Source organism: Dermacentor albipictus, unplaced genomic scaffold (assembly GCF_038994185.2).
Source record: "Dermacentor albipictus isolate Rhodes 1998 colony unplaced genomic scaffold, USDA_Dalb.pri_finalv2 scaffold_17, whole genome shotgun sequence".
NCBI classification, from domain to species: Eukaryota; Metazoa; Arthropoda; class Arachnida; order Ixodida; family Ixodidae; genus Dermacentor; species Dermacentor albipictus.
This window is the reverse complement of record NW_027225571.1, coordinates 4,976,872-4,993,046: the sequence shown is the minus strand read 5'-3', so window position 1 is coordinate 4,993,046 and position 16,175 is coordinate 4,976,872. Positions and strand designations below refer to the sequence as shown.

Genomic DNA, 16,175 nt, shown 5'->3' with positions numbered 1-16,175 from the left:
TTGAGAGTGAAGGCAAGGGACCGTATGCAATATTGCACGACTCTCAAAGCAGTCATGGCAGCATAAGACTGCGACAAACACAGAAACAGGGGACGTGGAAATCGTATAAGTACAGTGCTCACGGAATAAAACGCGACACGAAGCATTTAGTAGAACCCTGCATATGTGCAAAGTACGCGAGAGGCACCATGTCGTGTCGCAAGGAATTTGATCACCAAAGGTGTCGAAGACTCCGATGTAGGTGTATGCGCCAGAATTACGTTGTCGTGATACGAACTGCAGCCAGTGGAAATTAAAGTATGCGCATTACTTAGCCCTAAAAAGATGTGTTTCATTCCTTGAGCACTGTGCAGAAAATGAGAACAGAGTGAATGTGAAGAGCAATATAAGGGAAAGAGGTATTAGTGCAGCTCTTGGCTCAACCAAGTGCTGTCTCCCCAATAAGATGCCACCAGTTATGAGTGGGCTGCCCGCATCAGGAAACATGTTACATTATTATAGTCAAATACAACTCAATAGCAGAAGAGGCCTTCTGTCCATTGATGTCAAGAGACTGTCATGGCATTGCAGTTAATCTGGTTAACCAGCAGATGACTTTTCACTTGCTAGCCCCTTGGAATGTCATGCTAACAGGTGAAAGGGGATTAACCATGTCATGACAATCTCATTATTGACTGGCTTCTTTAAGAGGCATTTAGTACTTCATTTTTACTTTGCACCTAGCTTTACACAATGTTGCATTATCTAATTGTATTTGACAATGTTAGCTTTATATTTTACGTAGGAAGATGCAGAAGAAAAGCTATATACAAGCATATTTACAAGGAAACACGCCGCACTTGGCCAAGAGGCAACAGCCCGTGCTAGCCTCTAATTGTCGTCGTCACACTGCTCGCCTCTTCGTCATCGCAAATACTGTTCTGTAGCACTATAATAACAGTAATCCCTATTGCAAAAACCAGCGCCACTGGGACCCAGTGCGCCGGATTATGGGCCCAGTGCAGCGCGCTGGACGCTGGGGCGCTGGGAAGGCGCTGGGAAGGCGCGGCACTGGCTACTCGTGCGTAAAACAGCTCTAGCGCGTTAAATATGCGGTGCCTGGACACCGTATATATTTTTTTGAATACAGAAAGCAAGGAAGAGCGCTTTAGTGCAATAAAAAAAGAAAAAAAACCGTAGAAAAGAAAATTGCTCCGACAAGGATTTGAACGACCGACCTACAGATCTCAAGCCCGTCACTTTACCACTACGCCACGCCATCACACGGAAATTCGGGGATAATTTGCCATGCCAAAGCCGAGAAGCAGTTTGTTTCGCAGAGCTACGTCTCGTACAGACATGGTTGATGCGCTATCACCCAGCAACTATAACTCACGCCTGTACCAGAAATAAAAATTGGCTGTCCGTATTCAGCAGCATGCTTGGAAGTGCCACACCATCGATTTTCACTTGCGATTGCTATTTTAACTACCCGCACCGAGATCGCTCCCCACCGAAGCTTAGGCCTAGCGTATCCGCCGAGTCCATCCTCTGGGAGTGTCTAGTCGCAGGCATCAAGGAATCTAACAAGGATAAATCACTCTATATGTCAGTTTTCGCATCGATGTTCTTAAAAAAACATTTTTTTCATGTCTACAGTGCCAGCATAAGAAGCGATGACCTCAGATGTGACGCGTCATAAACACAGGTATGTGTGCTATCGCCGAAGGCTCCCAGCACTAGCCCGCGCTTCTCTGACGAAGATCTATGACTAGCCAGGCGTCTTGACTGAAAGGCATCATTGTACTAAGGAAACGGAACATATCCTTTGCGTGAAGAACCAGAAATAGCTATCGAAATCGGTAGGAACAGGCCATACACCATCCCGGGTCGGCGGTTCATTTAGGACTTTTTTTCGAAGTTAAAACAGTCACAAGTGAAAATCGATGGTGTGGCACTTCCAAGGATACTGCTGAATACGGACAGCAACCTTTTCTTTCTGGTACAGGTGTGAGTTTTAGTTGCTGGGCGATAGCGCATCAACCATGTCTGTACGAGACGTAGCTCTGCGAAACAAACTGCTTCTCGGCTTTGACATGGCAAATTATCCGCAAATTTCCGTGTGGTGGCGTGGCGTAGTAGTAAAGTGACGGGCTTGGGATCTGTAGGTCGGTCGTTCGAATCCTTGTCGGAGCAATTTTATTTTTTACGTTTTTTTTTCTTTTTTTTATTGCACTAAAGCGCTCTTCCTTGCTTTCTGTATTCAAAAAAATATATACGGTGTCCAGGCACCGCATATTTAACGCGCTAGAGCTGTTTTTCGCACGAGTAGCCAGTGCCGCGCCTTCCCAGCGCACCAGCGTCCAGCGCGCTGCACTGGGCCCATAATCCGGCGCACTGGGTCCCAGTGGCGCTGGTTTTTGCAATAGGGATGTAAACAAGAAATAATAAAATATGGTGTGATATGTGGGGTTATATGTACAAAACTGACACATGAGCTATGAGAGATGTCATAGCGGACAGGTACGGATTTGGTATATTTCTAAGATTGAGGTAATAGTTCCACGGAAATCCGCAAGGTGGAGAGAAGTAATTAATGAAGGGGTAATCAGATATCCACCCATTCAATGTAATTGCTACAAAGGAAACCCATACGGGTTCCTCGAAAGAAAAGCCTCACATTTGAAGAAAATTTTGTCCTGATCTGGGACTCAAACCCGGGACCACCGCCTTTCTGGGCCAGCTGTTCTGCCAATTGAGCTAACCAAGCGGCAAGCAGATGGCAGGGCGAAGTCGAATTTGTCAACAACTCGAAGCAAAGGCAAGAGTTTGAGGTAGTAGTTCTGCGGAAACCCACAATTGTGATTTCCCTTTATTAAATACTTCTCTCCACCTTGCGGGTTTCCGCAGAACTATTACCTTAAACTCTTGCCTTTGCTTAGAGTTGTTGACAAATTTGACTTCAGCCTGCCATCTGCTAGCTGCCTGGTTAGCTCAGTTGGTAGAGCGGCTGCCTCGGAAAGGCGGTGGTCTCGGGTTCGAGTCCTGGACCAGGACGAATTTTTCTTCAACTGCGAGACTTTTCTTTCGAGTAACCCGTATGGGTTTCCTTTGTAGCAATTGCTACGAATGGGTGGATGTCTGATTTTCTCTTTATTAATTATTTCTAAGATTGCAATGCTTATCTCAACTACCTTGCAGAATAGCTCCCGGTCTTCATCGAAGATGGCAAGTAGGAGGAGGGGAGTTGCTTCATACTCTACAGCCATTGATTTCATTTCAATTCTGGCCTTTTCAATTTCCTCTAGGCATGTTCTCATGTTCGGCTTCTTTATTAAGCTGTGAGCATACCTAAAAACCTGTCGCCCAACAGTCTTAACTTGATCGTCAAATGTTTGTGAGGCACTGAACCCCAGTAGTATATATTGACATGTGAACACATGTGTGCTTCTTCAAAGAGGAAAGGCCAGTTTTCCTTTACGTTCACCACGCCTTTGCTGGCATCAATCACCTGCCTCTGTGACGAATATGTTTCGGCCATTAGCTGTGTGACTCGAGAACTGTTTGGGGAAGCTAGCCTGAATTGGGCTTGCAACTCTTTTCTTTTGTTCTCTTGAGTTTGAGCTGTTTCCGTAGACGGAAGGTCAGGCTGCCAAGGCTACACAGCCATAAAAATCTTTTTGGAGTTGTGGTTTCTTTGTGATCAACTCTTCATCTTCTGAAAAACACCGCTTTGAACACTCAGAACTGTGCCTTCTTTTGTTGTTAATTCTTCAGCTTCCATAGAAGCGTTTCTAGTCCTGTAGCAATGATGGTGCCATTGAGGGTGTCCTCAAAAGTTCTTGGATATTTGCTGACAATTTCACTCGCAATGACTCGCAGCACATTGCGCCCAGGCTTCTGGTAGCAGGCAAGCACCCTGTCACTTAGTGTCCTAATCATTTCATTCAGATCACTTTTCAGTGGGCGCCTGCCATCTTGACATGCTTTTATGAGTTCGGGTGGAAATGCGTCCCATGGAATATCAAAAGCCTGGCCCAACAAGCTCACAGAAGCTTCGCTTCCTTGTGGAATGGACACTTGCATGGCTGGTGAAGCAGCTGTCTGGAACTTTTCGAGCAGGATGCGTCTACTGACAACATTCAGGAACATTAGGTCAGCCTCCACTACATACTTGAGGTGCTCAAGTGACTGAACACCACAGTCCAGCAGTTTCTGTACAATATGTTTGATCACTTCCTTGTCCAAGTGCGGCAGCCAACTGGAAATACGCTGTTGCAAGTCCATTTTGCCTGTCAAAAGCATGAAATCAAACAAAATCTAATATAGCATGCTTCAACACAACAAGAGGGTACCTGTTGCGGGCAAGTTTATACTGCACCAATGGAGTCCAATCAAAGAGGCTTTCAAGCTTCATGCATTTGAAAGGACCATCACTACTGATAATGCTGTAGAAGAGCATAGCAGGCTCATATCTTGTGTGGACAGTTCTTAATAAGAAAAAGTGATCGCCACCACTGGCAAGAATAAGCCTAATCTCACCAAAAACTGGAGCGCCATCCGTCCGCCATATAACAACAAGCATGTCCTGTTTGTAAAGCATGCCACGGATAGTAGCTTGACTGGCCGAGAATATATTACCTTCTTCAATGATCACCTTGCGTACTTCCTTTTGTATTTCTGGTGTGCGAAGCTCACTAGAGAAGGAGGAACTATTGACTAAACCATGAATACCTGCTCATGTGTTCTTATATGCCTGATAAAGCTGATGGCGCTCAGAAAGTGTGTGCCTCAAGTTCCTGAAATTCTGGCAATTTCTTGCACACTTACGGAAATAGCTGTGCTTACTTTCACACCTCATTGTCCAAATCTTTATCAGTGGGCCAAACTGTGTAATCTGAAACGGGTAATGAATCAGGTACTGATGCTTAGGCTTCATGGCAACATAAGGGAAGAGGTGTGCTCTGCCCGTCATGTAGTCCTCTATAAGGTCTTGCAGCCTCATAACCATGGGGAGGGGATACTATAGTAACAAGCTGGACAATTTCAGAAAGCAAAAGAACTTGTTTCCAGATATCATTTTTCGTAGACTGAATTGAACCAAGTAGAAACAATGGAAGAAAGCGCAACATGTTCCAGTTTTGAACCGCATGGCCTCCCAGTGCTTTCTTGACGTGAACTTCGCATGCCTGGTCCGCCAAATCATCATGTTTAAAATGAAAACAAGTTATGCGCTGATTAAGGTTTTCAAGCGAAATCCACTTGAGAACCGTTACAAAATGCTTAATATACAAAGAAAGGTCAAATGAAACAACACCCTCAAATAAATCATGTGCCAAACAAGGAGGGAGACGTGGAGCACACACATGGAAGTACTTCAGCTCATTGAATAAGGAATCGAACTTCACTCCTTTTTCTATACTTGAACCATTGGCTTGCAGGGCTAATAAAGCACTATTGTAATTGGCCGGTGTTCTGATTTCTGAAATACCTGACAGTGCATTTGGAGAAAAAAGGTCAGCTCTTTCAGCCATGGAAAACCTACAGATGTGACTTGCAGAGCTAAAATTTTCCACAAAGCCTCCTATTCCGTGGCTTCCAAGGTTGTCTCCAAGGATGGCAGTCACAGTGCCAAACAAATGCATTCCTCTTGAAGTAACGAAATGGCCAGCTTCCAACTTCTTCAGATCATCGAGCAAAGGCATAAACACTTTGGCCTGCCCAAAATATGCAAAATCATTTTCATTGCAGAGGAAGCACAACTTGAGAGAATGAGCTGCATATCTTTTCCATGGATAGAAATTACCAAGGATTAAATAAACAGCAAGAAATTTGTGTTTCTTCTTTGCAGAACCAATTGGATTCACGACCTCAAATGCATCTTGAAAGAGTATAAGCTTCAGTGCTTCAGGATGCTCCTTGTAAAGTGGAATAAACTGGAACATGTTTCCATCAGTGAAATTTTTCAGGACACCAGGGGTCTCGGGCAGTATCCTATCGCACTGTGATATCACATCTTCATTTTCAAGCATGGCTTCAAGTGTACGTAGAATTGACACGTAATGAAAGGTAGCATTCTTGTTCTTTTTGTTTTTCCCCAACAATATTTCTACAGGTGATACATACAGAACCTCTTTCTTGAAGAAAGAGGAACGGCTATGTTCTGTCCTGAACACACCATCTGGTGCTCGATGCAGTGCCAAAACATAATCACTTTCAAATGTTTCATCTGTCAGCTTATCTATGTCATCACTGTTAACAGCTTTTTCCCTGAGCTTTTCTTTGAGACAAGAAGCCATTGCTGAAGCATTAGCATTCTGTATGTCATATATAGCCTCAGAAATAATTTGAACTGTAGATGATGGCACATGGTGCTCAGATAAGAGTCGCAGGTACAGATGGGCAAAAGCAGTGCTAACGTGGTTCTTACAGCTTTCTTGCATGCTGCCTTGACGCGGTGCCAGTGTACCAGGTAGCTCTTCCTCCTCGGAAGAATTGCTTCCAGTTTGTTCAGCATCATGTGGAGGGGTCGTAACAGTTGCTGAAACAGGCCTAGGCTCTTGAACTTCCACATCTGATACTGAGGAAAGGTACTTCCCGTGGTAACGTGAAAGATGGGAAGAAAAAAATGCCTTCTTATTGTATGCTTTCTTGCATAATGGGCATGTCACTTTTGCACCTTGAACAATGTGAAGTTTCAGGTGGGCAATTAGAGCTTTATAATCTTTACAAACCTGTATGTCCACAGTGCAGACTAAGTCAAAACGCTGCACACAGATGGAAACGCAGCTTTCTTGTTCAGCACGTCTAACCCGTCTGTGTTCACGACAGAAGTGACTGTAGAGCGAGCAAACTTTGCAAAATTTCTCGTTGCAGTCTTGAAAGGGACATTTTACATAAAAATTGTTCAAATTTTTGTGCAAAGCCACATGCCTGAGTGTAGAGCTAACATAGCCACATATACTGCAGGGGTACATCTGAAAAGACCACAACAGCAACGAACAGCATTACTCAAACGAAACATTACTGGGGAATGACCACACTGTACGATGTGCAATTTAAGAGTAATCATCCAAACTGTGCACCCTGCATTGATCCCGCATTCCTTTCACATTTTGGTACATGTTTTTAAATACTAGGTAGCAAAAATGCTAAAACAGTATCATACAAGTAGGTTTAACACAGGTAGCTCTTAAAATCCAGCATTGTAGTGATATAACCATATCAAATTCCAGTGAGTAATAACCAGCTAGAATTTCCAAGACAAGTGAAGCAGATGTTTGATAGCCATTGTATTTTTAGAAGTTTTGATCGGCGTTTTTAGACATAATTTTCATTTATTTAGATGTGGCTCCCAAATTACATCTTATGAATTGCCACCTTTTTACTTAATAGAAAAGCCTTCCTCATAAACTCTAAGCACTGGATCAAAAGCATGTGTGGTCGAAATTCATCAGTATGGCTACAGTGTATTTCTCAGCACACAGAGGCCCCAGCGCATCCCACTGAGTGCTCTTTTTAAAGGGTGCCCAAGAATGCTTTTCCAAGCTAAATTGCTGTCTTGTACGGTTATGTTCAAAATAATTTTGCACTGACACTTTTGACGGCAAGATTTCCTTTTAATATATTAGCGACGTTCCAGACTGATTTACCATTAACTAGTTGGGAAGTTCACGTCACCTATGCTGATGAACTGAGGCAAATTTTGAAAGAGATAGTGCTGCTGATGGAACTTGCCAAAACTTCATTACCATATGCCCTGCCCAAGTCCCTATATATTCGTAGTAAATGGGAATATGATACAGTTTTATACCCATGCTACAGGGATATGTTCCAGTGGCATACGAATTGAATGGCATTCGGCCTCGACAGACTCCCGCAATGCTTCATGAGAACTTCAAAACACATTCAGAAGCTTCAGCATTCACCTATTGTACTGCAATGGTGCTGCTGCTGCCATCCAATTTCACTTTTGTTTGTTTGCTCATCTTCAGCGTGTACAAATGCAGATGTTCGCGGTCAGTATGCTGTCAGCAGCCGTCGCTGGCATATCAATCAGTACTAGCTAGACCAATGATGACGCCATATAACCAAAGATTCATGTTATCCTAGTCTGACAGGTTTGTCAGGACAAGGAAGCGACAAATCCAGTCATAGGATGATTGCCTGACCTATCCTGAGCAGATCGGTAGCTCAGCAAAGCCTATGCCAATGAGGCAATGGCTCGAATAGCTCAGCTTGTCTGATACCTTGTCAGTGTTAGAAGTCAGCGGACCGAGCGGCTACATTCCATATGTGCACACTTCGAAAGTCATCAGAGATAAACATTTGCTAAATTATTTAATATTAATGGACGACGGTCCCCTTTTGCGAGTTCTGAGTCTGAAGTGCTCGCGACTCCTACACAATGTCAGCGACTTGGTTATCAAGTGTTTCTCAGGCGGGCGATGGCATAGGCGCTTCCTAAAGAGTTATCGCACTGCGTAAACAAAGAAAGGTACAACCAGTGCAAAATATAAGAGATCATTTAATGTAAGTAGAGCGCAGCTTACGTTTTATGTTATTCTAATTAGCAGTGGCTGTCTGCACAAGGCTATGTAAACAACATTGCACTAGAGTGCTGTCATCAGCACATTCCTGCGGAAAGTCCCTGCTCATGCAGTAAATGCGGTATAGTTTACTGTTATTACTGTTAGTACTCACCTACGGGGCAGAAACCTGGAGGCTTACGAAAAGGGTTCTGCTCAAATTGAGGACGACGCAACGAGCTATGGAAAGAAGAATGATAGGTGTAACGTTAAGGGATAAGAAAAGAGCAGATTGGGTGAGAGAACAAACGCGAGTTAATGACATCTTAGTTGAAATCAAGAAAAAGAAATGGGCATGGGCAGGACATGTAATGAGGAGGGAAGATAACCGATGGTCATTAAGGGTTACGGACTGTATTCCAAGGGAAGGGAAGCGTAGCAGGGGGCGGCAGAAAGTCAGGTGGGCGGGTGAGATCAAGAAGTTTGCAGGGACGGCATGGCCACAATTAGTACATGACCGGGGTTGTTGGAGAAATATGGGAGAGGCCTTTGCCCTGCAGTGGGCGTAACCAGGCTGATGATGATTACTGTTATCTTGAAGGTAAACATTGAGCGAGTGCACAAGCTTTTTGCTAAAGAAGCAGCAGAACCACGCAAGCAGTAGCTATGAAAATTAACATCCACAGAGCCAAAGCAAACATCTGGCGCGGCTGAGTGGGCCGGGGTGAAATTGCTAAAGCAGCTTCAAACCCAAATGCCGACTTAATGTCATTGAATAATGTCCTGTGGCAGTGCAAATTGGCAGTCGAGTTGAATGGCATTCAGTTAGATGGCATTTGGAACGACCGCGTAGCCAGGGCATGATTAGTTCGTTTTCTCATGCGAATGCAATAAACGGGCAATGCTTTCAACTCTCCGGAGTGTGTTGGCCCATGCACCGTACGCATTCTTTAGAGAGTACTCCAGCGCGATTACGCGAAAAGGGCAATACCTTGTATTTGCAGAAAAATGTGTAATTTGCAAAGACATTTAATCCTTATAATAATGTAAATGTAGGTGATGGGTAGCTTTATGAGAGACAATAAACAATTTAAATAAAAAGGAAATATAAAGAGAATACCCATATAGATACATAAGGCTCCTAAAAAATGCATAGGAAAGTTTATAGTAGGGGTCCACGTCCAAACTTGAAGTTTGGACGTGAGCCTACTGAAAATGGGGCGGGGGGGGGGAGCTTGGGGTGGGCCAACTAGAAATCTAGGGCTGGGCCGAGGCAAATTTGGGGGTGGGCCAACTAAATTTGTAAGCATGCCTACCTCATACTTGGGGAACTCTAGTACCTGCATTCTTTTTCGACCGAAAATTAAAACGCGCGATGTTAAATCTCGCGAAATCATCTATGTACGATATTACTTGTGTCTGCATAAATAAAAAGAAAACAGTAACAAAAATAACATACTCTTGTGAGCTCTACTTGGATGAGAAACGAGTATGAAAACTCCGCGCTTTTTGAGTCACTGCACAGCCAGCCAATCGCGTACTTCCCAAAACTAAAAACTTCCCGTGCTTTATTCACTCTGAATTTGTGGTGCGGAAACCTGCTAGCAAAGCAAAATTTCTACACCTTTCATTTTCCTGCAGATTATAGTGCTCATCCGCGTTCCTCACTTGCATGCGCTCTTTTCTGCGCGTTGTGTATTCTTTATCAGACACAGTGAAGCAGAAGTGGTGAATCGGTGGTGAAGCGGCTCTCGAGCGCAAGCCATTTCGAAAGAATAACATTCGCTCTTAACGCAAGCGCAGGTGTGCCTTTGATTCTTTGCAAGCGCATAACGACGCTCCAAACTAGTTTCGGAGACTCCTTGTCTTAAGTTCTATATAGTGGAAGAGATCTGTCCACTCAAGATTTTGCAAGGTCCCTCAGCGATTCATTTTCGATGCCCTTTCGATAGCAGTACAGGCCTGCAACAAGAATTCCAAAAGACAACATAAAGTGTACCATTCATGCGGGTAAGAAAGTGCACCACTCACCTTTTGTGTGAATAGCCTGTACCTTGAAAATCACAGACGCAGCTCGCCGATACTGCCGCCGGTCACGTCCACCATACATTCATCCCGCCAATACATGAATGCAGGACCGCAGGAAAAGTAAGGACTGCGGAATGTATACTGTTTCTCATTTTGCGGGTTAATATTACGGACTATAACTTTTTGGCGCTTAAAATATGCGATGTGACTGATAAAAAGTTTCAAGTGTTTTTCAAATCACATTATTTTTGTAACATATATGCCCACGTGACCAACCGTTCGGTGCACTTGTGGGGTAGCTGCTCCAAGAACAGAAAATTTCTGTTCTTTTCGGGAACGTGTTTCTCTTAAGGGCGTAAAATAGATATTTTCTGTATGAGAACAGAAAATTTCTGTAAATATTCCTGTTATTTTACACACATTTCTTACAGTGATAATATGATGTGGACACCTTGCACCTCAGTATCAGTTTTGAGTTTGACTTGATAAATATTTAAGAAGACACGAGGGTTGGCCTTGGGGATAAATACACTGGTGTTCTTTTTTTGAAGCGCTCTTTCTGCAGCGTTCCTCATGTACAGTGCTCACGGAATGAAACGCGTCAATTTAGGGCTAAGTAATGTGCATACTTTCGTTTCAACCGGCCGCAGTTCTTGTCACATCGACGTAATTGTGGCGTGTACACTTACATCGGAGTCCTCTTCACCTTTGGTGATCAAATTCCTAGCGACATGACATGGTGCTCTTGCGTACTTTGCACATATGTAGGGTTCTACTAAATGATCCGTGTCCTATTTCATTCCGTGAGCACTGTACATGTTTTCAGAGGATGTTTACACTCCTTCAGTGCAAACTGCCATGGAGCTTGTTTAGGCCTCAAACTAGAACTCTTTCACCAAGAAAAAAGCCTCATTTAACGCACAATTCATAAAGAAGGTAAGGAGGTGACAGCCAGTGTCCAACTATCCAGTTTGACTGCTTGCCCAGCAATATAAAGTTAGAAGCGAAAGGGCAAGAACAGATAAACCAGCAGTGCATGTTGCTTGCACAACTGCAAATGCGACACATGGCATGACTACTATGAATGCTGATATGACGATAAAAATAATGTAGTTTTTAAATTAGCTGGTAAGCTAACTAAAATTTTACACCAGCAAACAACCAGTTTGGTAGCTGTAGTTGTTGCACTACTTCAGGAGTAAGATATTATTTTTAATGAAAATTGAGGAGTGCTGCGGTTAGCGAAGCTATTTCTGCCTGTACAATAAATTAGGCATTTTTAAAAAGGCGGCATATAACAATTGTGTTGCTGTGCCACATAATTAGTCAAGTGAGGAGAGGTTTAAGTAAGAGAAAGAGGAAGATTAACCGTGTCGTACAAACAGATCCTTGTCTGAGCTGTCGTCACTGTGATGCAACCGCTCCCAGATAACTGGAGGGGGGAAGGGTGGGCTAAAATTAGCCTTACAAAGCTGACGCAATAATACGAAAAGCCATTGTAGAAAGTGTGGTTGCACCTTTGTTTGACCAGTGCAGTATCGGGGGCAGGGCCAGACAGCAGCTGAAATGTTATGTAATAGAAGCTGTTCATATTCAGTGCTCTAGCATGCGAATGAAAACTATCATTTAGTTTGTATAGTGGTATTAAAGGTGCATTAATCTTTCCTATAAACAATTCTGCACTGGCATCTATGCAGTGTTTTCCATCTGCATATTCCGCAGTGCGGTAGCAAAATAAGCTGTGAAATCTGTGTATTCACTTGCATGAGCTGGTTATACTTGTTCATTTAATGTAAAATACTTGTGGAAAAGTATTAGACTATTTCTGTGGTCTTGTATAGCAATTCTGCAGCCATTTCTATTGTTTGTGAAACACGAACATTTCACAGAGACGAGAACAAGACAATGCGAGGACGAGCACTTGCTTTCAACTGCTGTGGTTAATCTTGAAATATCAATTTACGTAGGTAGAAAACTCATAAGCCTTTGTGTTCTCTTTTTCCTGTTTCTCTGTGAGATGTTCACGCTTTACACACAATATCATGCAAGAACCAGCCCAATCAGTTATGCAGTGGAGCTACCTATTGTGCATGTCAGTTCCAATGGCTTGTTGTAATCTAACAGGGCCGGCTGCATTGTTTACAGTTTTGTGCAGATGCATACGAGCACTGTGGATACAGAGGCAAGGAGGCTGAAGGACCTGAACAAGCACCTCGCCACCATGCTTCGGGATGCAAAATAAAGATGGTTTGTGTTAATTGTGGGCCCTAAAAAGTGTCTTCTTTGTCTCTGAGCTGGCACATCAGCCGACTCACGTGGTCGAAATTAATCGCTGTAATGTTGGCAGAAGATGTTACTGTGTGGAACTTCACCAAAAATATTGCATGAACAAAAGAACTCATTCAACACAAATGAGAACAGGACAATTAATTTTTGAGGATGCTCATTTTACAGTGCATCACTACGCGGAGCAAATAACCTGCTCCTCGAGTAATAGATGAGGGCACTGGCTGACAACTGAAGGCGCCAAAAGCAATTAAGCACCATGTAAACTTTCGGCACGAAGTTTAGACATGCCATACGCTCGCACGTGCGTGTGATGGATGGATGGACGGAAGGAGAGTGTTAGTTCAGAAAAGAAATAAAATATCACCATGTAAAATTAAAAAAAAAAGTTAATGAATGTGAATCGATGCATACAAAAAAAAAAACGCGCCAGGACACCATAAAAGAAGGATTACGATGTAAGCAGACCGCATATACGAAATAAACACACCCGTGATGCTTCCGAAGTATGCTGCCGGCGTCCATAACCCAGACCGCCTGATGAGAACGTGGTGATGTCAGCGTGACGACGACGTCGCCACGACTGTGGCATGACGAAACAACGGAAATGGTTCATTCGACGATAAACGTCCCAGACATTGTGCTCGACCATCTCCAGTTCTATTCTAAAAAATGCGGTCAATCATTTTGGTGCACTTGCCCTAGTAACGAATTCTGGAAAAACGATTTTTCTTTTCTTCGGCCACCTACACTCTAAGCCGAAAACGGGGAAAAGGGGACTAATGGCAGCCGTTGGACCTTTGGATCAACGGTAAATCCACCGTGCGTGCCGTGTGAAGAGGCGAAGTGTGCGCAAATTTGAGGGACTAAATGTTCGTCCTTGCAAGGTAACGGTCGACGGTGCGGATCAACGGCACAATTTAGTCCTCTGACTCCCTCTCCTCCCTGCCTGGACGGGGTGGCAGCGGGTCATAAAACACTGTCGCTCTGCTGTCATCCCGCCCTCACGAAGGTCAACAGGTTTTCGCCATTGGCTAACATTTTGGCGGGATTCGGGCCCTGCTTGCGTGCACTCCGGGTAAGCGCGCGCAAGTCGGGTCCCGGGGAGACCACATCGGGGCGTCTGAAGGTGCGTACGTGTTCCTCTCTGCCGGCGGCGGCCCCCTTTGTCCCCCGCGGGCCGATGGTTACTCCGGCTCGTCGGGGTCCCGACATCGGCGGGCGCGCGCGCACTCTTCCGTCGTCTCGATGTACTGAGGCAGCGTCTGCCGATCGTGCCCCCGTCTGTTCGTCTGTCGTTTCTTTCTATTTCCCTTTTCTCTGCTGTGGGGCGCGCGATGGCAGGCGCTGACCGAAGGATAGGCAACTTCTTACTGCTGGGGTTCTTTTTTCATTGTTCCTCGTTTCTTTGTTCTCTCTCTGTCGCGGTGCGCCGTTAGTGGCCACCGGCGACAATTCGGCCATGTTTTGTGTAACTAGCTTCAGATTCGGACGGGACGTTAAAATTGATGTTTGTATTGACTTCCAGTTTAATAAATGTACTTTCTGGCTTCTCGAGAGCTTTGCCTAGGGTCTCCCTTGCCGCGCGCGCGGTCTCGCCTTCCCCCAAAGCTGGGGCCGGCGGGGCGCGTACGCGCGCAGCTGCGCGTCGGCACACGGAGCGGGCCGGAGCAGGCGCGGACGCGGTGCCCTGCACGCATGGCGCGTCTGTGTGCTCGAACCCGCGGTGGTCGTCCGGCGCGCGCGGAATCGGAGCGTGCGCGCCGTGAGCGTAGCGAGGAGACCACAAATTCTTCTTTTCTTCTTTCTGGAGGTGACGACATAGTAGGTTTTGTGACCGCATGCGGCAATGAAAGTGACAAAAAAGAAAAGAAGAAAAAAGAACATTGTGCTTTGGAGGCGTCTGGGAGCTTGTCTGTGGTTTTGTCGACAGCGTCTCTTTCATGTGCGCCGCGGTGCTTTGGAGGTATATGGTGGCCGAGTCAATGGAAAATAGCAACAGAATAGGCAGAGGGCCAACTCTAAAGTTTTTGTGGATGGCCCACACAGTCAAAACTTACACACTTATGACTTGATGCACGGAATTGTTAATTCTGGGGCTTTTGCTATAATGACCTTTCATATTAACGAACAATTTATTGTAGTCCCCTGAATTTTATTATATTAAGATTTCACTGTAGGATCATTTTCAGTATACCTGAATGGCACTTTGGTTTGCCACCTAGCACCCTGCTGCTGAAGTGACATTCAACGAAGTAAATTAAATTCACTCAAGGTGCCCTAAGTTTGCGCATCTGACCAGGATATTAAAGAGACACTAATCCCCGAATGCAGAGATCTAACTTGGATCGGGCTTGGACTTGACGAAGTCGGCCCGAAGCAAGAGGCGGACTTCAAAACGCCCAGGTCGGCTTTCGCGTTTCATAGACGCTCAAGCTGACTTGCTTCGTCAAGACTGTCATCATCATCATCAGCCTGGTCACGCCCACTGCAGGGCAAAGGCCTCTCCCATATTTCTCCAACAACCCCGGTCATGTACTAATTGTGGCCATGCCGTCCCTGCAAACTTCTTAATCTCATCCGCCCACCTAACTTTCTGCCGCCCCCTGCTACGCTTCCCTTCCCTTGGAATCCAGTCCGTAACCCTTAATGACCATCGGTTATCTTCCCTCCTCATTACATGTCCTGCCCATGCCCATTTCTTTTTCTTGATTTCAACTAAGATGTCATTAACTCGCGTTTGTTCCCTCACCCAATCTGCTCTTTTCTTATACCTTAACGTTACACCTATCATTCTTCTTTCCATAGCTCGTTACGTCGTCCTCAATTTGAGTAGAACCCTTTTCGTAAGCCTCCACGTTTCTGCCCCGTAGGTGAGTACTGGTAAGACATAGCTATTATACACTTTTCTCTTGAGGGATAATGGCAACCTGCTGTTCACGATCTGAGAATGCCTGCCAAACGCACCCCAGCCCATTCTTATTCTTCTGATTATTTCCGTCTCATGATCCGGATCCGCAGTCACTACCTGCCCTAAGTAGATGTATTCCCTTACGACTTCCAGTGCCTCGCTGCCTATTGTAAATTGCTGTACTCTTCCGAGACTGTTAAACATTACTTTAGTTTTCTGCAGATTAATTTTTAGACCCACTCTTCTGCTTTGCCTCTCGAGGTCAGTGAGCATGCATTGCAGTTGGTCCCCTGAGTTACTAAGCAAGACAATATCATCAGCGAATCGCAAGTTACTAAGGTATTCTCCATTAACTTTTATCCCCATTTCTTCCCAATCCAGGTCTCTGAATACCTCCTGTAAACACGCTGTGAATAGCATTGGAGAGATCGTATCTCCCTGCC

At 44.7% G+C, this 16,175-nt stretch overlaps 2 long non-coding RNA genes across 3 annotated transcripts in view; one reads left to right on the top strand and one right to left on the bottom strand.

Moving 5' to 3' along the window:
* Positions 1-10,610, bottom strand: part of LOC135896199 (uncharacterized) — a 28,671-nt gene extending 18,061 nt beyond the window's left edge. Inside the window, exon 1 of the long non-coding RNA XR_010562628.2 lies at positions 10,539-10,610. This is a non-coding gene — a long non-coding RNA (uncharacterized lncRNA). The remainder of the gene's footprint in view (positions 1-10,538) is intronic.
* The window catches only part of LOC135896198 (uncharacterized), a 40,413-nt gene extending 27,605 nt beyond the window's left edge, over positions 1-12,808 (top strand). For both annotated transcript variants that reach the window (XR_010562625.2, XR_010562626.2), the window contains exon 5: positions 12,681-12,808. This is a non-coding gene — a long non-coding RNA (uncharacterized lncRNA). The remainder of the gene's footprint in view (positions 1-12,680) is intronic.
* Positions 12,809-16,175: the final 3,367 nt, after the last annotated feature.